Consider the following 23,769-nt stretch of genomic DNA (forward strand, 5'->3'; position numbering starts at 1 on the left):
GAGGGAGAGAGTGAGTGTCAGGGAGAGGGAGAGAGTGAGTGTCAGGAAGAGGGAGAGGGAGAGAGAGAGTGTCAGGGAGAGTCAGAGAGAGGGAGAGTCAGGGAGAGGGAGAGTCAGGGAGAGGGAGAGTCAGGGAGAGGGAGTGAGAGCGTGTCAGGGAGAGAGAGAGAGTCAGAGAGAGAGAGTCAGAGAGAGAGAGTCAGAGAGAGAGAGAGAGAGTCAGAGATGCCAAGTGTCAGGAAGAAAACATTAATTTTATCGTTCTTTTTTTTATCAAGTATCGAAATAAACCAAAAGTTTTGTTTTTTTGCGGCCCACCTAAACTTAAACCTTGTTTATTTGGCCCGTGTTAGCCTTTAAGTTTGACATGCTTGTTGTACAGTCTCTCACCAGTGTGTATTGTCCTTAGATGATTGGACATTCATATAGGGTCAATGGGACAGCTCATACCTCATAAGGTGTTATTACCCTCTGCACGGGTTGATAAACTCAAAAGTTCTAGCAGTACCTTTGGTGCTGTTCAGCCCACAGGATGTTCTTCCAGTCTTGAAGCCTGAGTGGCTCTAATGTTTGGGTGAGTGCTGTTCCTGAGCGGCACCTCTGCAACAGCTTCAGCAATAGCACTGCTGCAGCCGGGTTCCTCCATCTGTCCTGAGTACTTCCTGGTCATGTGCTCTGCATGCTCGCCGTACTCACGTGCTCCAGTTTCAGCGTGAGGTTGTATGAGCATCCGGATCTGAATGGATGAGTGGAGTTGGTGTATCCTCTCTACGGATCCTTCAGAGGTCCGAAGGAAAGAAACACAAACCCTAGGTGTTTCACCTTAGGCTTCCTCAGGGGTATGTGGTAGCAATGTTATCTCTGTTCTTTTAAATAGATCGTGGATGTCGTTGCTGTCCTCTATTGGTCCTTATTTTTTTTAATGAGTTTTCTGAGGATTCTACGTCAGCATTGCAAGGCATACTTGATTCTGCTTTATACAGTGTATCTAGGAGAGTTACTATATTATTATACACATATTGATCTGTTAATTATATCAATTCATGCATATATCCTATTTAAGCATGAATGGATTAGGAGAAAATGGTATCATTAACCATTTGTAAAGAGTGACATACTAGAAAGATTTATTTGTATATATTGGTTGTGTAAATCAAAGGAGCTATACATATGTCAAAATTTCAATATAATTATCTTATATGAATTGATAGTAAAGAACCATTTTTTTAATATTCTAAGATGTTAGAGGGAATTTTGGGTGGTCTGGAAAACCCCATCTTCACACTGGCTGCATAATCACACATGTTTTCCATATTGGGGAACTCTTACACTTCACAGATCACTATTATTTTATTATTTATTTATCACTATTATACATTAGCGCCTCTGTTCCTTTGTTCAAAATAACAAATAGATCTTACAGACCTAACGTCCCACATTGCCAAGGGATTGGAGTTGAAAACCACGAAACTGGCACAAGCTCTGCCGAAATGTAAGAGTTAGTCGACATGTACAGTATGCATGCAGGATATTATCAATCCTTCTGCTGCAAAAATTGCACAAAAAGGAGCACTTTAGTTATCACAGAAAAAGTCTAATTGCTTTCTAAAAAAAAAGTTTATTTACTGTATCTTTCATAGATCTGGTGCTGGTTTGTACAGTAGCATTGCACCTATGAAATCATACAAAATAACCCCTCACCCTTCGTCGTAATACGACTTCTCAGTTATACCACTTCCTCCAAGGGAGGGGATAACTTGTAACTTAATGGGGAAGTTCTACAGTGCACATATACTGTACACTACTCAGAACAGAAGTCATTTGCCTCGAATAAAGGCGCAGTCACCTTATGAAACGTTTATTTCAAACTGCCTAGCAGATCACATATCATCACAAAGGTAAGAGTTCTAGATATGTTAACATCTTCTAAACAGTAGAGGTACGTCTGATGACATGGCTGCTAGCTATATTATTCTACTATCCTGGTTTATAAATGGCCCATGTTATAATAAACTAATACATGAAGCTTCCTTCAATAACTCCAATTGCTGAAGAGAAGTGTAATAAATGGCATGTGCTTTTAGTGGTAACTGACTTAAATTATATATATTTTTTTTATTTCAAGAATGTTTTTCGGATTGTAAGTTTCTAACACTGCGTTTAAAATGCAAAATGAATGCTCACTTATTCATTTCTGTCAGAACACCAATGTGTTTATCAAAATATGACCCTATTTTACACATTCTATTACATTTAAAATAAAAGAATTAATTTGGACTATACCTGTTATGCATATACATGCAAACACATGCATTCATTCTATATCCAGTACATATTTTGTTTGATTCCTGATTTACCCTACACATTAACTTTCTATAAGCCTGCAATACTTCCTGTAAACGGATATAGCTATGAATCAGGTGCAACAGTATTCTAAAGAGCGCAAAGTGTAGCATTGTTTAATTGTGTTGATTACATTATTATCAGGCATGACAAATTATAAATATCTAGATCTTGTAGATTAAGAACAGATGCTGCAATATAAAGTAAATCCAGATGATGGTGAGTGTTTTTATCTCCAAGAGTGGTCTAATTTGTAGAGTGATTTTCTTTTCTTCTTGGCAGTGAGGCTTGAACACAGGAAAACACGTGTATCTTGATCTTTTTGAAAGATAACATATTGGTCCTTGAGCCATATATAAAAGCCATAAACACTGGTCGAATTTAAAGTTGAATTTCCTGTACAAATTAGTTGCATTTCTTCCTAGAATTCCTATGACACCCTTTGAATTGTTAGGCAGAAAAACGATTTTGTTTTTTTTGTTCAAATGAAATGAGAGCAATTCTTTTCCAACAATGTAAAAACTAAAAGTAATGATCACTACAAGTTTAAATCACCAAAAGTAGGACTACAGCTATTGTACAATAATAAAAATTAAAAAAAATGTTAAAAAAAGGGAAAAGAGCACTAGGGATTGCACCATTAGGATTGCTTGAAAGCAGCTTTTTCTTGCAAAATTGGTTTGAAAATGTGATGAAGCAACCACTACATTTCTGCACCATTTTACAGATGTCTGCCGCTTCGAGTTTTCACTATATAGTGATGGTAGTAGTGACCTGTAAAAGTGCATACATTTTTCATAGAAAACTTGAATTTCAACAAAATGGTGTTTTGTAAATGAAAATGAGACTGCAGGAAAAATATGTTGCAGTTAGATCAATTATACACATTATTTAGAGCATTTTAATTTATGTTACAGTTTGCTGGAGTGAATTGTGCAGATCTTTATCACTGTGTGTGTGTGTGTGTGTGTGTGTGCGTGCGTGCGTGTGCGCGTGCGCGTGCGTGTGCGTGTGTGCGTGTGTGTATATATATACGCACAGACTGATAAAGATCTGCGCAATTCAATCACGTGTTTCTTGTTAGGACTAGGAAGGTGTATAATAGTATTATTGTTGATATTTGGACTCTTCTTCTTGATGAATGTATATATGATGAAGAAGTTTTCACATTCTGCAAATTCTACCAATCTGTCTCCACATTCCTTCCTGTTACCGTAACTATACTTACCAACTGATGCTTCTTTCTGCTGAGCACCAACCTTTGCATTGAAATCTCAAAGAATGATTTTGAGGTAACAATTTCCTTTGTTAAGTCGGTTGATTTCATGGTAGAAGTCTTTCACGTCATTGTCTATGTGACTTGATGTTGGACCATATACTTGGATAATTTGAAGCATATATCTTTTTGTCAACTGAATTATGATTCGGGAGTCGTATCAAAGGGAGACGACCCACACAAAGAAATCCCTATGGTGATGCACAACAGATGAAAAAGTATAATGGTACTGATAGTTCTACAAATTGAACGGTGGTAAAAATCTATACTTTATTAATACATACTGACATTTAGTTATAAAATAATAATAAAAAGCAATGTTAACCACTGTTGAAGTCAGATAAACTCCCATTTATTTGGCCATATAAATGTATATAGGACACTTCCTATCTAGTGTTAGTGCCTAGAGGGGCACCTGCATATTAGGGTCGTGTACAATACACACTAGTATATGGCACAAGGAGTAAAAGAACCCTCTAAGATAACTATGTAAGTTTGTTTTAGGTGGATAATCTGTAATACGAGTCTTAGGGCTCACCCTGGTTGCACTATAGTGATAGCATATAAACTAGTGCAATCCAAAGTGGTCTCATTAAGAGTGCATAATCTACCATGCGTTACTAGTGGAGACACCCTCAGTACCACTGCCTTCCTGGTCTCTTATATGCCCCTTTCCATGTTTTGTGACAGAGGTTAATGGGCCTATTATAATACCAGTGTTATATATGATGAATAACGCTGTGTTGTCATTTCTGCACCAAGTCTAACCGCTGTGAGTGGTTAATGTAACAAAATGGCCTCTTATTTTACAGTCGCCAAATGACACGTTTGTTTGATGCTCTATCTCGGTGCATGTATATCTCTGATGCAGTCAAAAAGTGCATACAGACTTGAATCAGTTATTTTGTATCCTTTGAAGGTGTATATATAGCAAGGTAGCTTTTTGGTAAATTAGTATCTATTGCAATTAACCTTTTTCTTCAGCATTGTGTCTTTCTTTAGAACTTAGAGTAATGTTTTCTTGTCTAATCACTACTAGAGCTGAATAAATTGTTTTGCCAATATTGTTTCTTTCTTTTGCATATAGATTATTTGTTTTGTGTCTAGTGACTTGTAGAGCTGAGTAGTTTGTTTTGTTTTCCACCTGTGTATGCCTGCAGCGTGGACCCGTGTGATCACCTGGTCACACGTTATTTTATTCCGTTCCCGATCTCACACTGGCTTGATCGGGTGTGTATACACATTGAGTGTTCCGTATTTTACTGTGGAATACTCCCTACTGGGCCATCTAATGGTTAATGAAGATGAGCGGTTTGTATAGAGCTGTGTTCGCATGCAGCCGGACCACACAGTCAAACAGTCAAACGCTGTTGTGTGAATAACAGTTGTTTTTTTAAAGCTGCAGACCATGCAATATTCTACGTGTGGTTTTTTTTTTATAAATCAGTCCTGTACTATGAGAAAAAACTTGTAGCATTTAAAAAAACCCTCTGAATAACATTTGTAATGTATTATAATGTAACAAGCATTTTTTTGTTTCAATAGCAACATTTACAAAGTCACATCCCCTTCCTCTTCTTAAACAGACTCTGGCACACGCCTTTTTTGAGCCCTGCCCTCTCTCTAGCAGTACACCAATTGTATTTAGTGACTGCCTGGTCACATGATCTTCCCCACAGAACTTTGCATCTTTGGGCCTCTTCTGCTGCACTGATTATGAACCCTCGAACCGAATCTTCACCAATCGATCACAGAAGAAGGGATCGACAAATTAGCTAATTACTTACCATTGTGTGGATTTTATTGATGCACACATTAAAGGGGGAAAAGTTAAATTGTAAAAATAAAATGGCAGCTTCCACTGCTGCTTTAACCCCTGTGAATTCTTAGCACCTCTGCCTTCATGCCTTCTTCCTGAATGCTGTTAAGACCAGGGACAATCCAGCCCCTAGAAAATGAGGGCCATTGCCTTTTGGTATCTTATATATTTGGTGTTGAGGGGTGCCTTACTTGCCGTGCCGGCCTCGTTTGCATGTTGGCAAGTACTAATTTCCCTTTATCCAGGTATATTGTTGAAGCTTTTCATAGTATGGCTGAACCTACCAGAACAATTGCCACTATACATCTCTTGAACACCCGTTGCCTCCTTCCTGACACTGAGGCACTGTGTTAAGGATTTGAGGGAAGGTTGTTTTTAGCACTGAAAGGTACTGTAGTGCCGACGGTTATTCTAACACAAGCCTGTGGCAATCGCCAAAAAGACCCAGGTACATGCTGGGTCATGTTTAAGGCATTTCTGCATTGACTAATGGCCCATCAACTTAACAGCGGGGCTCCCTGGCAGTCCCATTCAAACGGGACTGCCAGGGACCCCTGCTGTGTTAATCTGATGGGTCATTAGTCAATGCAGAAATGCCTTAAACACGACCCAGCATGTACCTGGGTCTGTTTGGCGATTGCCACTGGTTTGTGTTAGAATAATGCCTTAAACTAGCCAGGTTACACCTAGCATGTACCCAGCATGTAACCGGGTTAGTTTAAGGCAAGCCTTAGAATACTCATTGTCGTGTGTGTGTGTGTGTGTGTGTGTGTGTGTGTGTGTGTGTGTGTGTGTGTGTGTGTGTGTGTGTGTGTGTGTGTGTGTGTGTGTGTGTGTGTGTGTGTGTGTGTGTGTGTGTGTGTGTGTGTGTGTGTGTGTGTGTGTGTGTGTGTCTGAGTTAACTATGTACCTTCCAATTGGGGCGATCTGGCTCAGCCCTAAAGTTCCTATCTGGGGAAACCCCTTTGGGCATAGGCTTCCTGAACAAATAGGTTCACCAAGGCCATTGCTACAGATGCTGTCTGGGTAGAGCACTTTCCCTAACTATATAACAACAAACGGAGACAGATCAATCTTAGTACACATATCTATATACAGAATCCTATTTACTTTATTAACAGTGAGGCACCTCCAACAAAATCCCAGGAACCTGAGTCTAGAACATTTGGACTGTCTACATATACCCCGATATGGACGTCAAGGGCCACCAAGCATACAGTGGGAGTGACTGCTTTCCTACACCATGTGAGGGGAGAGAGGTGTTACCCTACGTGAGCCCACACAGTTAACCTATTAGGGCAAATAACCCCTTAACTCAATAGTAGTCCCAAAGGGGGGGCTATTTGTGAAACGTTTGCTTAAATTGATTTATTTATAAAATTTTGCACCAGGGTGAGTGAACCTTTGTAAGAATAGCTTAGTATACAGTATCACTATGGGACTTCCCCTTTTATATCTGAAGGATATTGTTGATGCTACGAAAAAGGAAAAAATTGGACAGAGAGAGACAGAACCTAATATATCAGTATATAATGCAGGTGTAGGCAACTCCACCACCAGATCAAATGCCACCACCAGATCAGGTTTTAAGGATATCCCTGCTTCAGCACAGGTGGCTCAATCAGTGGCTCAGTCATTTTGATTGAGCCACTTCTCCTGAAGCAGGGAAATCCTTAGACCTGGCCTGTTGGCGCCACTTGAGGACTGGCATTGCCCACCCCTGATATAATGTGTACATCTCTACCTAACTCCTATTAATACTTCCAAAATAACTTGTTTGGGACACGTGAAAAATGACGGGTGACAAGCAGTGAGAGCAGTTCTCAATAGAGCGTCAGGAAAAAAAACCTCTGAAGGGCTCAAGACTGCAACCAAATGCTCAGGGAGTACTTTCATTAGGAAGCGGTGCGGAGGGGTAACAGTGCCACTAATGACATTTAGGAAAGTACTATGGCTGTGGATATTATTGAGGAAAAGATTGAGACATAAAAAAAAAAACTTGATGTCCCTTTCATTATTTATCTCTTCAGTGGCTTACATTAATACAATCTTCACTATACATTTTATGAACATTGTGTTATTAAAACGTGCAAAAGCATGCAATTCCACCCTCAGTGACTGTGACGAACTTTAAAAGTTTGTCCAGAACCTGAAATGTGGGTTTTGCAGAAGAGAGAGGAAAGACGAGCCTCTTCTTTGTTTGATTCACAAGTTGTTTATATACCTCCCCAAACACAGCTTTAGGACACACTTCTAGTGCTGGAGACGCGACTGATGATGTCACCTGTTGCCGTCGCCACCCGTGAAATTTATCATTTAACTTTCAGCGACATCGCTAGCGACGGGGTCATTGATTGGTTCAGAGACAGTCACCTGTGGCGATAGTCTCTGCAAAATCAAATTTACCCGGCTTCCAAATTTTTGGTCGCTCCGTCGCCCGTCGCGCTTACTATAAGCGCTCGTGACGGAGTCAATTGTTTTGTTTTGGAGCGACGTCGTGTCGCCGTCACGGGCACTATAAGCACAAGCCTTATACAACACTCTGTGAGACACCTTTGCTCAAAAAGGAGTACAACTCAGATACTTGGGTTATATGCTAATTTGGATGTGCAAAGTATATTTAAATGACTTAAATTAACCTATTTTCCAGATATCTCAGGTCTCAGGTCTCTCTCCTTCCTTCCCCTTTTTCCTAAGTTAGGCAAACTTTATTGAACAAGTTTATGAAGCGTAATTTTCGCAGTGGATTCGAACTTTGGCACCAGGTTCAGCTGTCTCCAGTTCTCAAGTGCAAAAGAGCTGCCGGACAATATGCTGGAAATGTGCTGCATTGTCTTTTCTATGCCTGGCCCCACTTGAAATGCAGCAAACATGAGCTGTCAATCACACATGAAGCAAATGAGTGATTGACAGCTCTGTCCCCAATGTTTTGTTTTTCCCATATGATTCCTCAGGGCTACTATCCCTCACCCGTCCTCCCCTCCCCCCTCACCCCCCTTTTTTTATGTTTTATGTATAACTAGTGGCGGCAGAGTGACATTTTATCTCTTCACTGGTAAACCTCACATCTTACATGTATCAGCAAGTACTGTGGTAAATCCATAAGCAATCAAACAACAAAATATCTAAATATATCTATATACAGTATACTACTGTTAAACCATTTCTGGAACTGAAAATAATGAAAATGGGAAGAGAGCTAATTTGTGATAGAGATAACTTGTTGTTCCGCATTACAATCCTGAGATAGTGGTAAATTTGTTGTGCCTATGAACAATAATAGTTTATGGTTATTTTAACAGGAAAAAAGATAGCCTGTGAATTAAATGCTAACAAAACAACAATGTATGTATGTCTTTATTTATATAGCGCCATTAATGTACATACAGTAGTGCTTCACAACAGTAATACACGTTACAATCATATAAATAACAAATAATATAAATAACACATAAAGGGGAGAAGTGCTTGAGACATAAAAGTAACATTTAGGAAAAGGAGCCCCTGCTCCAAAGAGCTTACAATCTAATTGGTTAGTAGGAATAATGTACAAAGACAGTAGGAGGGTGTTCTGGTAAGTGCATCTGCAAGAGGCCAAGGTTAATGTATGAGGTGTTAATTATCAGCCATGGAGCGACTCATATGCTTTGGTAAGCAGGTGTGTTTTGAGTTGGTTCTTAAAAGTGGATAGTGCTAGTCGGATATTAAGGGGAAGGGCATTCCAGAGGTGTGGGGCAGTCAGTGAGAAAGGTTTAAGGCGGGAGAGGGCTTTTGATACAAAAGCGGTAGAGAGAAGACATCTTTGAGAAGAACACAAGAGTCGGGATGGTGCATAGCAACAGGATTTGATAGGAATCCAGAAGAAGGATTTCTGCAGGGGAGACGCTGAGACAGATTTCGGAAATAGTAGAGTAATTCTGGCAGCAGCGTTTAGGATAGATTGTAGGCGAAACATGCAGGGGAGATGCTGAGACAGATTTCGGAAAAAGTAGAGTAATTCTAGAAGCAGCGTTTAGGATAGATTGTAGGCGAAACATACAGGACACCTGCAAGCTCATATTGATCCCCCAAAATAACCACAACATATATATAAGCATATAGGTGTCACAGAGGAGTGCTACTGAGCATGGCGATATATATTTAAAACCAGAGACAGAACATGAAACACAGACAGAGCTCAGTGCACATCCAGTGAAACCTATACACGGTACAGTGCCTAAATATATATGTATAGATATCTATTAAATAAAATGGTCTTTTAGTTTAACATTTTGGCCAAAGTATTGTAAGCCCCTAAGCCACTAAACGGCAGACCACATCTCAAGGATCCCTAACACTAATATAAATTCTTAATAACCTGTGCATTACCAGGAAAAATGATTTACTGCTGCGGCAGCTTTTATTCTTACTAATCACCGGCTTTTACCTGGCATGTTCCTGGAATGCCACGCTGTTCACCTGGAGCATGCCGGGCTCCTTTTGCCTTCCCAGCCAGGCGCATGCCCGGCTGACGCGCGGTTGATGTGTTAATTGATAATGGTTCAGGATTTATTAGGCTGCAATGCTTCGCGTGTCCGCCAGATGGCATACATTCATGAATTGTAATGCAGTATATATATGTAAATATATATATATATACTGTATAACAACAACCCCTATAACCCCTAACATACAGTACTGGACACATACAGTACTGTATATGCACATCAATGATACTATAGGCCATCCCCTGGCGAGATGTGTTTGCAGCAGAGAGAGAACTGCAGCTCTCTCTGCGCAAACATCGGCACATTAAAAATTATTTAAAATACATTTTTATTCATAGTGTAGATGTGCAGGGGGTCTCCGGAGCTGAACCTCGTTGGTTTCAGGTCCGGGGACCCCCTGCTCCCCGAGATACAGCCCCCTTTATGAGGTGCCGGTATCCCTCTGCATTTAAAGGTCCCGATCATGTGACCGCGGCATGTAAACAAAGCAGAGGGATACCGGCACCCCCTAAAGGGGCCTGTATCTCGGGAACCAGGGGGTCCCCGGACCTAAAACCACAGCAGTTCAGCTCCGGAGACCCTTTGCACATGTACAGTATAAATAAAACACATATATAAATAAACACTCGTTCCTTACCTTAGCGTCTATGTGCTATGGTAACGAAGCAGAATTTCTGTATTTTAATAATATTGTACAGTGAGCAGGGGGTTCCCTGAGCCAGAAATTAATGCTCAGGGGACCCCCTGCTCCTGCACAATATTATTAAAATACAGAAATGCTGCTTCATTACCATAGCTGATAGCCGCTAAGGCAATGAAGGGGTTAACCCACCATGCCCGCTTTATTGTGGGTAGCGGGGGTGGGTGAAGTGGGTATTTGGCCCTTGGTGTGAGTTTAGGACTTGCGGGGGTGTTGCGGGTGCACTTAACCCCTTCACGGCCGTAGCAGTTAATACCGCTACGGTCATGAAGGGGTTAACCCCTCCCGCTACCCCCCCGCAAGCCCTAAACAACCATCGTTGGGGCTAATACACCCTTCACCCACCCCCGCTACCCACAATAAAAAAAATTCACACACAGCAGCAGCACAAAAAATAAATAAATAAATCTAAATAAATAAATAAATACATGAATATAAATAAATACATTTAAAATACATTTTTATTGATAGTGTAGATGTGCAGGGGGTCTCCGGAGCTGAACCGCGTTGGTTTCAGGTCCGGGGACCCCCTGCTCCCCGACATACAGCCCCCTTTATGAGGTGCCGGTATCCCTCTGCATTTCAAGGTCCCGATCACGTGACCGCGGCATGTAAACCAAGCAGAGGGATACCGGCACCCCCTAAAGGGGCCTGTATCTCGGGGAGCAGGGGGTCCCCAGACCTAAAACCAAAGCGGTTCAGCTCCGGAGACCCCCTGCACATCTACACTATGAATAAAAATGTATTTTAAATGTATTTATTTCTATTCATGTATTTATTTATTTATTTAGATTTATTTATTAATTGTGCTGCTGCTGTGTGTGAATTTTTTTATTGTGGGTAGTGGGGGTGGGTGAAGGGGGTATTAGCCCCAACGGTGGTTGTTTAGGGCTTGAGGGGGGGTAGCAGGTGCACTTAACCCCTTCACGACCGTAGCGGTATTAACTGCTACGGTCGTGAAGGGGTTAAGTGCACCCGCAACCCCCCGCAAGTCCTAAACTCACACCAAGGGCCAAACACCCCCTTCACCCACCCCCGCTACCCACAATAAAAAAAATTCACGCACAGCAGCCCCACAATTAATAAATAAATCTAAATAAATAAATACATGAAGATAAATAAATATATATGTATATATATACAGTATATATATATATATATATATATATATATATATATATATATATATACAGTATATATATATATATATATATATATATATATATATATATATATATATATATACAATGAAGATCTGCGCCTGTGTGGAGATGTCAGAGAGTAAGGTGGATTGAATAATATAAATTATTAGTATTGATTACATGAATATATTAACCAATAACATTACTAAAACCTGGCAAATAGATGTCTAGCCATATAAAATATATATATAAAAACATATATAGGGCTGTTGAACCTCCTATAGGTGCACAATACAAGCTGTCCTTTTGAGTCCCAAAACAATGTCCAATTGAGGGGAAAAAATAAAGCACTATCAGGAAACAGGCAGCTTCTTCAACGAGGGTGCAACGACCTCCCTCACCACCTGCATAGAAAAAAAGAAAAGAGAAAAAAGCGCCGATTCCTAGTGCATTACTGTGCAATAAAATATTTAATTTCCCAAAAAGGCTCATAAAATGAACTCACAAACATAGATAGATAAAAAGCATGTTATGAGATAATACTCATGCTCCAAAGGATCAGCAACCGCCGCTTCACTGCTACACTGCTCCGTGGCTTCACCATGTCCAAACTTGTCCTCGTGGTTCACCGTCAAACAGGAACTCACGAAATCGGGCTCACCGTAACTCCTCTCCCCGGTCACACACCAACAGATGAACTTTGGTTCCCTCCGGGGACGATAGATGTGGCGGGACTGCAAATGACGTCACCCGATCAAATTCAAAGGACAAACGGGCTAGGATTTACCAACAGGTCTGCCAGCAGCATTGGAGGATCAACTGCACAACTGTCCCTACGCGTTTCATCAGATTAACTGACTTCTTCAGGGGAAGGGCTCTGGGACACTTATTATGCATATATATACACCCACGAGTCCAATTGGCTAAATTGAAAGTGATCAGCAAAACCTGTGTAAACATGACTATATACTCTGACCATACTATAATCCTTTGTTTGGCTAAGAGATAGTATGTGCTACTATTAACAATACCAAGTATAAAAATATTTTTACATTTAAAACCATTATGCACATAATGAAAAATAAAAACTATCATATACTATATCCACTAGAATAAAGAAACATAGAACATGTGTACATATTAAATACCTCAAATCAACTGAATACACAGGTACTGATGATTGATACCAGATGGTAATCAAAGGCAAACAATTAGATGTTAGTATCTGGCTTGAGGAGAGTAAATCAGACATATATACTACTTAAAAATGTGAATAATAAAAGAAAATTTGTAAACGTATATATATATATCAAGACATATAGTCTAATCAATGATTGTTATAAAAGCAAACAAAATGCTGATTATGAAAAAGAAAATAATAAATGAAATAATAAAAACAATGAAAAAATGAAATAAAAATGAAATATAATGAAATAAAAATACAAAAAATATATGGTATTTGTGTCCATGTTATAATAACCAAGAGTTATGGAGAGAAATCTATTCGTATATGGAAACTATCATCCAGGTATGGTATATAGAGAGAACCCACCTGTAGCTACCTATGGTAATGAAACATATGTACTATTTTACCTTCATAAATTCTCAAACCCCATTTAGGGGAAGGTCCAATGTTAGGCATATATCTGCAACAGCGAGGAAGAGGTTAAACTATATACTTAAGGATTAATTTTAAATATCGGTGAAAAGATGCAGGCCAATAAGTAAATAAACTTATGTGTATATATAACTACAACATGTCTGTACATATGGCTGCATATATTCAACCAAAGTGAATGGTAGTGAGCGCATTTGTCCAAAAAAAAGAAGAAAAAATTGAAGTATAAACCGCACATGTATCCAAGGTCACTCATATAATAAGTTATCAAAAATGCATTGTACAGCCAAATCCACCACACTCCTCATAGTGAATGTGATGAATTGTGAACGTGAATGAATTTGAATGTGATAGTGTCTATAAATATACTGGAATGATATGTGATAAATAATGTGATGAATCTATGATCAATATTAAATATATGATTGTGATGGTGAAAGTGATAAGTGATATGACGATGAACAAGAAGGGAACATGTATCCATGTTCAACCCAGACCTCCGTAATCTAAAGTCATGTGTGTGGTAGGGGAACCAGGGGGGGGGGGAGGAGAGCACGAGTAAAGAATCGAATCAACAGAACAGGATGTAGATTATATGACAGTGCTGATGTCAATACAATCATTCAGGCCGTTTGGACTGAGGGTATTGAGTACATAGATCCAGTATGTCTCTCTAAAGTTCCAAAGCTTATGCCTATCGCCACTTAGATGGTTCAAACTAATAGCTTCGATACCCATAACAACTAAGGAAGATGGATCTCTATTATGCTTAAGATCATAATGCCTTGAGAGACTGTGTGTTTGTAATCCATGCTTGATATTTCTTCTATGCTCTAAGAAACGTGTGCAGAGTGCTCTTGTTGTTCTCCCGATGTACTGAACCCCACATGGACACATGATGGCATACACTATAAAAGTGGACCTACAGTTAATATGGCTTTTCACTTGATGGATAGATCCATTGGAGTGGGATTTAATACTATTAGTTTTCTTCAAGTGTTTACACGTGAGGCATCTAGCACGGGTACATGAAAAATTACCATCTATTGTTTTGTTAGTACTATTAGTTGTTTTATGAAATCTTTTCAGTCTGCTAGGTGCCACGATAGATTTGATGTTTCTAGCCCTCTGAAAAACTACTGGAATTCTTGGTGGTAGCTCCTGTCCTATGATTGGGTCACTAAGCAGAACATCCCAATGTCTATTAAGTATATTTTTAATTTTCTGTGAAGCACAATTGAACTGTGTTATGAAGAGAGGTGTACATGTCTTATCGTGTTCCGTTGGTTTATACTTATTATTTTTCAAAAGTGTTTTTCCTTTTGATTTCTCCAATAATTTTAGTCTATCTAATTGGCCCACTTGCTTGAATGTCTCCATGATGATATGTCTCTTGTACCCCTTAGCTACAAACTTATTGACCTGAGCGTCCCCCTGGGCCAGGTAGTCAGAGTCCAAGGTACAATTTCTCCTCACTCTGAGAAACTGGCCCCTGGGGACGTTCTCCAACCATTTATGATAATGATTGCTGGTATGGTGCAAATATGCATTAGTGGAAAAAAATTTGAAGTATGTTTTTGTGATTATCTTATTCTCTTTGTTAGCCACCAACTCCAAATCCAAAAAATAATTAATGCTACATTTGTTAGTTTCAAAAGTGAATCTAAGATCCATTTGGTTGTCATTGAAAGATGTCAAAATGTCAATCAATGTTTCCTGCTCTCCATCCCAAATGAAAATGAGATCGTCTATGTAACGGCCATAGAACACTAAGCCCTCCCCCAGCCTAGCATTGCCCCACACATGGGTGTCTTCCCATAGGCCCATTTAGAGGTTAGCATAGCTGGGGGCGAACCGCCTTCCCATGGCCGTTCCACAGACCTGCAGGTAGTACTCATTCTCAAATAAAAATTAATTGTGCTCCAAAATAAATAAAATGGCCTTTAGGATGAAATCTCTCTGTAATTTGTTAAATAGAACATCTTTCTCCAAGAAATGTGCCACTGCTGCTACTCCCTTCGTGTGTCCAATGCATATATATATATATATATATATATATATATATATATATATATATATATATATATATATATATATACAGTATATATATATATATATATATATATATATATATATATATATATATATATATATATATACAGTATATACACACACATGATGAACCAATATACAAATAAATGTAGAAGGGTTATCAAAACCATACTGTCCTACAAATAACACTTCTCCATACAGACACACTACATTACAATGAATTTCCTTTAATAATCCTAATGAGCTTACAATTTAAATCATCACATGCCAATGAAACACCTCACATTCCAATCAATACATTGCATTTACATTGTATAAATGATGCATAAAATCTATGCACCATATACATTCTGCAAATGAATGTGAACAATATCATTGCAAGCTAAATACAAATACTGTACTCCAAACAAGTCAACTATTTTAACCAATCAAGTAAACAAAAATCAATATACTGCACCGACACACTTTATTCGAGCAAATACCCAGTATGTACCTGGCAGATACCTGGAATGCGCCGCTCCTCACCTCTGACAAGCCCCGTTGTGTTTGCCTTCCCAGCCTGGGTTCATGCCTGGCTGACGGCGGCTGATCTGTTAAATGATAATGATTAGGATTTAATAGGCTGCAATGCTTCGCGTGTCTACCAGATGGCATAAATTCCTGAATTGTAATGCAGTATATATATATATACTGTGCAGTATTGCAGCCAGTGGGAATAAAATGCTTCAATCCCTGCCTGGAAAATACCTCAATGCACTCGAGCAGAAAACAGTCACAAACCTCAATACACCCGGGTATACCCGAATTCATGGGACTAGCCAAGCTCGAATAAAGTGTGTCGCCAGTGTATAAGTACCAACCAGAATTTTTTTTTAAAACCAACGCTAACCCTTACAATACCAAGGATTACATCTATCTAATTGTAAAAAACATTATACTGTACACACATTGAAGCATTGCAATAAACAACATACAGTACAGTACATCCCCTGTATCTCCCTGCCTTGAGTGTAATCTGTGTAAAGCCCCCTCCCCCCTAATGTTTCTGTTAAATCTCTCTGCCTTGAGTGTAATCTGTTTAAAGCCCCCTCCCCCCTAATGTTTCTGTTAAATCTCTCTGCCTTGAGTGTAATCTGTGTAAAGCCCCCTCCCCCTAATGTTTCTGTTAAATCTCTCTGCCTGTGTTGCTGTGAGTGCAGTGTATGTAAATGTGGGGAGGGGGGGGGGACACGATGTGCATACTGTGAGGTCTAACCACCCTCACCCCCTACCCATATACCGTTATCCCCCCCATCCTGGCCATGGCCCCTCCGCTTCTGCAAAACAGACACAAAAATTAAAACATCCAAAGTAATGTCCCCTAACCCCTTAATCACCATAGCGGTTATTAACCGCTACAGTCATTAAGGGGTTAACCCACCCTCACCCACCACTCGGGATGCCTACATACCCTCCCACACTAACCCCCCCCCGTGAGGCCTAACCACCCTCACCCAGTACCCACAAGGGAGGCCTACCCACATACCGTTGGGGAAACACCCCCCCCACCCCCAGTACCCACAATAAAAACAACACAGTGACCCACAATAAACATCATTCTATTTATTAAATACATTACCCACCCCCTGTGCCCCCCCATAAATACAAGATTTATCCTTTTACAAACAGGGTTCATAACGCAGCCCCACGCGAGTCCCCGGTGGGCTGGCGGGGCACCTGGACAGACCTACAGGGTACCAGCAGCCCTTTTTAAACAGGTTCTGGAGACCTGCTGGTGGGTCACGCCAGCACCATGGCCCCCAGGTGGTCTCCTTGGGTCACCGTGGGCCACAATTGGGTCCCCACGGTAGGCCCAAGGATGTCTGGGAGCCCCGGGTCAGACCCACAGGTGTCTGCGGGGCCTCGGGTGGTTCCCACGGGGGTCTGGGGAACTCACGAGTGCTCACTACGGGTCCGCGGTACCCTCACAGAAGTGGGACCACACATCATCATCCCCGCACCTACGGGTTGGCGGTGCCCCCACAGAAGTGGGACCACACAGCTTCATCCCCGCAGACTACGGGTCGACGGTGCCCCCACAGAAGTGGGACCACACAGCTTCATCCCCGCATGTGTCACCCTTGAACCACCAGCCTGATACCCGTGGGATACCCGAGGAAACCACAGGTGGTCTCCAGAGGTCCCACGCAGAACCACGGAACAAACCCTGAATGTAAAAAAAATAAACCTGGCCTATACATTCAATACATACCCCCCCCCCCCCCACAACACCTACAGTACAATAATGTGCAAAATAACTATTATCCAGATATGGATAATAGATTAATTGCCCATTATTAAAAACATTAACTAGCATATTCAAATAAATAAAGTACTACTGACCTCATCAATACGATGTGTCCGTCGCCAGCAACATCCTTGTCTTGTCTACAAAATACATTGCCAAAACAAAGCCAATACATTGCAATTACATTCAGATATCAATTAACCCCTTAAACACCTTATCGGATAATAACCGCAAAGGTAATTAAGGGGTTAAGCCACACTGGCCCGATACCCACCATTCACCCATCAATTTGTACAGTGGCTTCATCATGCAACTATATATACTGTATATATATATATATATATATATATATATATATATATATATATATATATACAGTATATACACACACATGATGAACCAATATACAAATAAATGTAGCTGGGTTATCAAAACCATACTGTCCTACAAATAACACTTCTCCATACAGACACACTACATTACAATGAATTTCCTTTAATAATCCTAACTGATCTTACAATCTAAATCATCACATGCCAATGAAACACCTCACATTCCAATCAATACATTGCATTTACATTGTATAAATGATGCATAAAATCTATGCACCATATACATTCTGCAAATGAATGTGAACAATATCATTGCAAGCTAAATACAAATACAGTACAGTACCTCCAAACAAGTCAACTATTTTAACCAATCAAGTAAACAAAAATCAATTAGCAATCATTATTTACATCCCTAAACAATTGACAGTCCATCCCGAACAATGAAACAATTAACTAATTCACGCCTCGAGCAGAACAATTCAGCATGTGAAAAAAAAATAAGTACCAACCGGAATACAAACTTTAAAACCAAGGCTATCCCTGACCTCCCTCAAACACACAATACAATATCAACAATTACATCAATCTAATTTTAAAATACTTTAAACACACATTTAAGCATAGCTGCATAGTCAAATTAATTTAAAACACATGAAAGAAAGCTTTTAAAACAACATCATTTCTTACCCTGTATGTATATATCTCTCTAGACATATATACATACATACATACAGTGGCAAGAAATGATATACCACAAAAAAAAAAAACACATGTTAAAAAAGCTTTTAAAAAAATTAACAAGTTAAATTACTATACCGGCACCTCATAAAGGGGGCTGTATCTCGGGGAGCAGGGGGTCCTCGGACTTGAAACCAACGCGGTTCAGCTCCGGAGACCCCCTGCACATCTACACTATGAATAAAAATGTATTTTAAATGTATTTATTTATATTCATTTATTTATTTATTTATTTAGATTTATTTATTTATTGTGCTGCTGCTGTGTGTGAATTTTTTTTATTGTGGGTAGTGGGTAGTGGGTGTGGGTGTGGTTATTTACACGGGATCTCCCTCCCCACATTTACATACAGTACACTGCACTCAGAAACACAGGCAGGGAGATTTAACCAACACAATAGGGGGAGGGGGCTTACACAGATTAGTCAAAGCAGGGAAGTTTAGCAGACACAATAGGGGGAGGGGTTTTTACATATATTACAGTCAAGGCAGGGAAGTTTAACACACACAATAGGGGGAGGGGGTCTTACACAGGTTACAGTCAAGGCAGGGAGGTTTAACACACACATTAAAAATTTGTATTTAATGTATTTATTGTTTATTCTGCCTTAACCCTTCATTGCCTTAGCGGCTATCAGCTATGGTAATGAAGCAGCATTTCTGTATTTTTAATAATATTGAGCAGGAGTAGGGGGTCCCCTGAGCATTAATTTCTGGCTCAGGGAACCCCCTGCTCACTGTACAATATTATTAAAAATACAGAAATGCTGCTTCATTACCATAGCACATAGCCGCAAAGGTAAAGAACAATTCTTTATTGATGTGTGTGTTTTATTCATACTGTAGATGTGCAGAGGGTCTCCGGAGCAGAAGCGTTTTTGTTTCAGGTCCGGTGAACCCCTGCTTCCCGAGATACAGGCCCCTTTAGGGGGTGCCGGTATCCCTCTGCTTGGTTTACATGTCGCGGTCACGTGATCGGGACCTTTAAATGCAGAGGGATACCGGCACCTCATAAAGGGGGCTGTATCTCGGGGAGCAGGGGGTCCCCGGACCTGAAACCAACGCGGTTCAGCTCCGGAAACCCACTGCACATCTACACTATGAATAAAAATGTATTTTAAATGTATTTATTTATATTCATGTATTTATTTATTTATTTAGATTTATTTATTTATTTTTTGTGCTGCTGCTGTGTGTGAATTTTTTTTATTGTGGGTAGCGGGGGTGGGTGAAGGGGGTATTAGCCCCAACGGTGGTTGTTTAGGGCTTGCGGGGGGTAGCGGGAGGGGTTAACACCTTCATGACCGTAGTGGTATTAACTGCTACGGTAGTGAAGGGGTTAAGTGCACCCGCAACCCCCCCCGCAAGTCCTAAACTCACACCAAGGGCCAAATACCCACTTCACCCACCCCCGTTACCCACAATAAAGCGGGCACAGTGGGTTAACCTCTTCATTGCCTTAGCGGCTATCAGCTATAGTAATGAAGCAGCATTTCTGTATTTTTAATAATATTGTGCAGGAGCAGGGGGTCCCCTGAGCATTAATTTCTGGCTCAGGGAACCCCCTGCTCACTGTACAATATTATTAAAATACAGAAATGCTGCTTCGTTACCATAGCACATAGCCGCTAAGGTAAGGAACGAGTGTTTATTTATATATGTGTTTATTTATACTGTACATGTGCAGAGGGTCTCCAGAGCAGAAACGTTTTTGTTTTAGGTCCGGGGAACGCCTGCTTCCCGAGATACAGGCCCCTTTAGGGGGTGCCGGTATCCCTCTGCTTTGTTTACATGTCGCGGTCACGTGATCGGGACCTTTAAATGCAGAGGGATACCGGCACCTCATAAAGGGGGCTGTATCTCGGGGAGCAGGGGGTCCCCGGACCTGAAACCAATGCCGTTCTGCTCCGGAGACCCCCTGCACATCTACACTATGAATAAAAATGTATTTTAAATAATTTTTAATGTGCCGATGTTTGCGCAGAGAGAGCAGCAGTTCTCTCTCTGCTGCAAACACATCTCGCCAGTGGACGGCCTATAGTATCATTGATGTGCATATACAGTACTGTATGTGTATGTTAGGGGTTATAGGGGTTGTTGTTATACAGTATATACTGTATATATACAGTAAATACTGCATTACAATTCATGAATTTCTCGGCTTCAAAGACAACAGCTCGCAAACGCCCCCATGCGTTTTTACACGGCATTGCAGTATTGCAGCCAGCGGGAATAAAATGCTTAAATCACGGGCGCGATATAACGCTATATACCCCGGGAGAAAACGATACAAAACCGCACATCACCGGGATATTCCGAAATTCACGGAGCTAGCCAAGTAAGAATAAAGTTGGTCGGTAGTGTATAATAAATCTGTCAAAATTAGTTGCATAGTTCTAAGTCTGATTGAAGCTTTTATTAACCTGTACATTACCAGGAAAAGCACTCTGTATTAGATTTGTTACAATCATACTGCAAGCAAGCAAGTTCCCCTGAGAGTGGGAGATGCTATGGAGTGAGCTTTTAACCATTTAAATGTGGGAGAGGGTGAGCTTCAACAGGATAGGAAGAGCCACCTTCCAATCAGCCAAGACCAGCTAAACAAGATTTGTAAAACATACAGGACACCTGCAAGCTCATATTGAACCCCCAAAATAACCACAACATATATAAGCATATAGGTGTCACAGAGGAGTGCTATTGAGCATGGCGATATATATTTAAAACCAGAGACAGAACATGAAACACAAACAGAGCTCAGTGCACATCCAGTGAAACCTATACACGGTACAGTGCCTAAATATATATGTATAGATATCTATTAAATAAAATGGTCTTTTAGTTTAACATTTTGGCCAAAGTGTTGTAAGCCCCTGAGCTACTACACGGCAGACCACATCTCAATGGTCCCTAACACTAATATAAATTCTTAATAACCTGTGCATTACCAGGAAGAATGAAGGATATTAATTTCCTGGTGGGCCGAACTATATTCGGCATGGGTGCTGCCAACAGGAAGGTCAGTGGTTCAATAGGGATTTCTAGGCCTGTGACCTCTTTTATAAGAATTTGGACCTTGGCCCAGTATTTCACAATTTCTGGACAGGTCCACCAGATGTGGGCCATGTCCCCTCTATTACCACAGCCTCTCCAACATTGGTCTGATGCCAGAGGGTAGATCTGGTTTAATCGTGCTGGGGTAAGATACCAGCCAAACATGATCTTATAGATGTTTTCCTTAATTGTGGTGCAAAGGGAAGTTTCTGAGGCTGCCTGCCAGATTTCCTCCCAAGTCTCTCTTTCTATATCAACGTTTAGGTCAGCTGACCATCGCAGCATGTAGTCGTGCTGTGTAGGGGACGTTGAGCGCATTAGAATATTGTATATGTCTGAGATGAGTCCCTTCTGGTAAGACTTGTCCTCACACAAGAGTTCAAACGTCGTGAGAGTGGGGTATTCTGGATGAGGGCACGTAGTTCTGACAAAGTTTCTAATTTGTAGATATTTAAAGGTGTCCAATTTTGTCATTTTAAATTTGTTCCTCAGTTCTTGGTAGCTCAGGAGCTTCCCTAGGCTCAGTATGTCGGCAATCGCCTCTATACCCCGTGTGTGAAAGTGGGCGAACAGCTTAGATCCGCATCCTGTAGGGAATTTAGGGTTATTAACGAAGGGGGTGAGTTGTGAGTTTATGGATGTGAGGTTAAATTTAAGTTTGCAACTGGACCAGGTGTCCCACGTGAATCGTGAGGCCTGTAGCTTAAGATTGTGTAAGTGGCCGTCTCCTCTGTTCAGGCTCCAGAGGCAGGCTTGCAGAGAAGGCAGTTTGGCACACCAAGTTTCCATTCCCACCCAGCAACATCGGGTCGGGTCTGAGTTCCACATTACTACCTGCCTGAGCTGAGCGGCTAGATAATATTTATATAGGTCAGGCACCCCCATCCCTCCTCTGGATCTCGTGGTCATCAGGACTGATCTGGCTACCCTGGGTCTCTTACCCTGCCAAATGAAGTGGAGTAGTCTATTCTGTATATATTTTAGATCAGCGGCCGGGACCTGGATTGGGAGCATCTGGAATAGGTACAACATTCTTGGGAGTATATTCATTTTGGTAGAGATCATCCTCCCAATCCATGAGATCTGATAACCTTCCCACCGATCTAGATCCCTTTTGATCTGATCCCATAGTTTCGGGTAGTTATCCCTATATAGGTCCCGATAGTGCCTAGATACACTAATTCCCAGATACTTAATGCATGAGGGGCACCATCGGTAGCTGAAATTTAGCTTGAGGAGTTTGATTGTGGGGTCGGGAAGACTAATATTTAGGGCCTCAGATTTGTCGCTATTTATTTTATATCCTGATACCTTTCCAAACTCCGTCAGTTCCATCTGGAGGTTGGGGAGGGAAGTTAGGGGTCTGGTCAAGGTCAGGATAATATTGTCAGCGAATAGGGAAATTTTGTATTGTTCAGTGGCCATAGGTATACCCTGGATGTTTGAGTTTTGTCTTATTTTGGCCGCCAGTGGTTCAATCGTGAGAGCGAAAAGGAGAGGGGAGAGGGGGCAACCCTGTCGGGTAACATTTCGAATGTGGATTTGTTCCGCTCCTCCACCCGATAGTCTAACTGAGGCGGATGGAGTTTGGTAGAGCGCCTGGACACCCGTGAGAAAGGAGTCCCTGAATCCGAATTTTTTTAATGTTTGGTCTAGGAACAGCCAGTCAATTCTGTCAAATGCCTTCTCTGCGTCTAAGCTTAGTAACATAGCTTGTGAGTCTGTAAGGTGGGCATGGTCAACAAGATTAATGATTTTACGGGTATTGTCTGAGGCCTGACGGCCCAGGACATACCCGACCTGGTCCATGTGTACTAGTCTCGGGAGAATTGGATTAAGTCTGTTCGCCAGTATTTTACTGTATAGTTTTAGATCATTGTTCAACAGTGAGATTGGTCTATAGCTACCGCATTGTGTGGGGT

General features: G+C 40.8%; 1 protein-coding gene across 1 annotated transcript in view; it reads left to right on the top strand.

Annotated features, from left to right (window-relative positions):
• Window positions 1-1,775: 1,775 nt before the first annotated feature.
• Window positions 1,776-23,769, top strand: part of APBB1IP (amyloid beta precursor protein binding family B member 1 interacting protein) — a 164,806-nt gene continuing 142,812 nt past the window's right edge. Inside the window, exon 1 of the mRNA XM_075587619.1 lies at window positions 1,776-1,898. The gene's annotated coding sequence lies outside the window, so the exon portion shown is untranslated. The remainder of the gene's footprint in view (window positions 1,899-23,769) is intronic.

Source organism: Ascaphus truei, chromosome 2, assembly GCF_040206685.1.
Source record: "Ascaphus truei isolate aAscTru1 chromosome 2, aAscTru1.hap1, whole genome shotgun sequence".
NCBI lineage: Eukaryota > Metazoa > Chordata > Amphibia > Anura > Ascaphidae > Ascaphus > Ascaphus truei.